The following is a 3153-nucleotide window of genomic DNA, read 5'->3' as shown; positions in this document are numbered from 1 at the left end:
CCATACAACAGGCATGTAGAATGGCTCACAAACTAGTGAACCAGATTGAAGAAAGAATTAAAGAACAGACTGCTGAAGAGGCCAATGTGAAGCAAGTCAAAAGAAAGTGGGAGGAAAACGGTGATAAGAATCACCAATACAACAACAACAGCAATTACAACAATAATCGCAACAATTATCCCAACAATCGCAACATCAATAGCAACTACAACAAACGGCCCAACAACAACAACAACAACAACAACAACAACAACAGCAACTACAACAATCATCCCAACAACAATAATAACCGCAACAACAACAACAATCAGAAGCAGCTATGCCAAAGGTGTGAAAAGAATCACTCGGGGTTCTGCACCAAATTTTGCAACAAGTGTAAAAGAAATGGTCATAGCGCGGCGAAGTGTGAGGTCTACGGACCAGGGGTTAATAGAACGAAAGGAACAAATGGTGTCGGAACGAGTAATGGCGGAGCAAGTAGTGTCGGAGCAAGTTATGCCAATGTAGTTTGTTATAAATGTGGAAAATCGGGCCACATTATTAGAAATTGCCCGAACCAGGAGAACACGAATGGACAAGGCCGCGGAAGAGTTTTCAATATTAATGCGGCAGAGGCACAGGAAGACCCGGAGCTTGTTACGGGTACGTTTCTTATTGACAATAAATCTGCTTACGTTTTATTTGATTCGGGTGCGGATAGAAGCTATATGAGTAGAGATTTTTGTGCAAAATTAAGTTGTCCATTGACGCCTTTGGATAGTAAATTTTTACTCGAATTAGCAAATGGTAAATTAATTTCAGCAGATAATATATGTCGGAATCGAGAAATTAAACTGGTTAGCGAAACATTTAAGATTGATTTGATACCAGTAGAGTTAGGGAGTTTTGATGTGATAATCGGTATGGACTGGTTGAAAGAAGTGAAAGCGGAGATCGTTTGTTACAAAAATGCAATTCGCATTATACGAGAAAAAGGAAAACCCTTAATGGTGTACGGAGAAAAGGGCAACACGAAGCTACATCTTATTAGTAATTTGAAGGCACAAAAACTAATAAGAAAAGGTTGCTATGCTGTTCTAGCACACGTCGAGAAAGTACAAACTGAAGAAAAGAGCATCAATGATGTTCCCATTGCAAAAGAATTTCCCGATGTATTTCCGAAAGAATTACCGGGATTACCCCCACATCGATCCGTTGAATTTCAAATAGATCTTGTACCAGGAGCTGCACCAATAGCTCGTGCTCCTTACAGACTCGCACCCAGCGAGATGAAAGAACTGCAAAGCCAATTACAAGAACTTTTAGAGCGTGGTTTCATTCGACCAAGCACATCACCGTGGGGAGCTCCTGTTTTGTTTGTCAAGAAGAAAGATGGTACATTCAGGTTGTGTATCGACTACCGAGAGTTGAACAAACTTACCATCAAGAACCGCTACCCACTACCGAGAATCGACGACTTATTTGATCAACTACAAGGCTCGTCTGTTTATTCAAAGATTGACTTACGTTCCGGGTATCATCAAATGCGGGTGAAAGAAGATGATATTCCAAAGACTGCTTTCAGAACACGTTACGGTCATTACGAGTTTATGGTCATGCCGTTTGGTTTAACTAATGCACCAGCTGTGTTCATGGACCTTATGAACCGAGTGTGTGGACCATACCTTGACAAGTTTGTCATTGTTTTCATTGATGACATACTTATTTACTCAAAGAATGACCAAGAACACGGTGAACATTTGAGAAAGGTGTTAGAAGTATTGAGGAAGGAAGAATTGTACGCTAAGTTTTCAAAGTGTGCATTTTGGTTGGAAGAAGTTCAATTCCTCGGTCACATAGTGAACAAAGAAGGTATTAAGGTGGATCCGGCAAAGATAGAAACTGTTGAAAAGTGGGAAACCCCGAAAACTCCGAAACACATACGCCAGTTTTTAGGACTAGCTGGTTACTACAGAAGGTTCATCCAAGACTTTTCCAGAATAGCAAAACCCTTGACTGCATTAACGCATAAAGGGAAGAAATTTGAATGGAATGATGAACAAGAGAAAGCGTTTCAGTTATTGAAGAAAAAGCTAACTACGGCACCTATATTGTCATTGCCTGAAGGGAATGATGATTTTGTGATTTATTGTGACGCATCAAAGCAAGGTCTCGGTTGTGTATTAATGCAACGAACGAAGGTGATTGCTTATGCGTCTAGACAATTGAAGATTCACGAACAAAATTATACGACGCATGATTTGGAATTAGGCGCGGTTGTTTTTGCATTAAAGACTTGGAGGCACTACTTATATGGGGTCAAAAGTATTATATATACCGACCACAAAAGTCTTCAACACATATTTAATCAGAAACAACTGAATATGAGGCAGCATAGGTGGATTGAATTGTTGAATGATTATGACTTTGAGATTCGTTACCACCCGGGGAAGGCAAATGTGGTAGCCGATGCCTTGAGCAGGAAGGACAGAGAACCCATTCGAGTAAAATCTATGAATATAATGATTCATAATAACCTTACTACTCAAATAAAGGAGGCGCAACAAGGAGTTTTAAAAGAGGAAAATTTAAAGGATGAAATACCCAAAGGATCGGAGAAGCATCTTAATATTCGGGAAGACGGAACCCGGTATAGGGCTGAAAGGATTTGGGTACCAAAATTTGGAGATATGAGAGAAATGGTACTTAGAGAAGCTCATAAAACCAGATACTCAATACATCCTGGAACGGGGAAGATGTACAAGGATCTCAAGAAACATTTTTGGTGGCCGGGTATGAAAGCCGATGTTGCTAAATACGTAGGAGAATGTTTGACGTGTTCTAAGGTCAAAGCTGAGCATCAGAAACCATCAGGTCTACTTCAACAACCCGAAATCCCGGAATGGAAATGGGAAAACATTACCATGGATTTCATCACTAAATTGCCAAGGACTGCAAGTGGTTTTGATACTATTTGGGTAATAGTTGATCGTCTCACCAAATCAGCACACTTCCTACCAATAAGAGAAGATGACAAGATGGAGAAGTTAGCACGACTGTATTTGAAGGAAGTCGTCTCCAGACATGGAATACCAATCTCTATTATCTCTGATAGGGATGGCAGATTTATTTCAAGATTCTGGCAGACATTACAGCAAGCATTAGGAACTCGTC

Source organism: Rutidosis leptorrhynchoides, chromosome 8 (assembly GCF_046630445.1).
Source record: "Rutidosis leptorrhynchoides isolate AG116_Rl617_1_P2 chromosome 8, CSIRO_AGI_Rlap_v1, whole genome shotgun sequence".
Taxonomy (NCBI): Eukaryota; Viridiplantae; Streptophyta; class Magnoliopsida; order Asterales; family Asteraceae; genus Rutidosis; species Rutidosis leptorrhynchoides.
The sequence above is the reverse complement of the archived record's forward strand: the minus strand, read 5'-3'. Positions refer to the sequence as shown.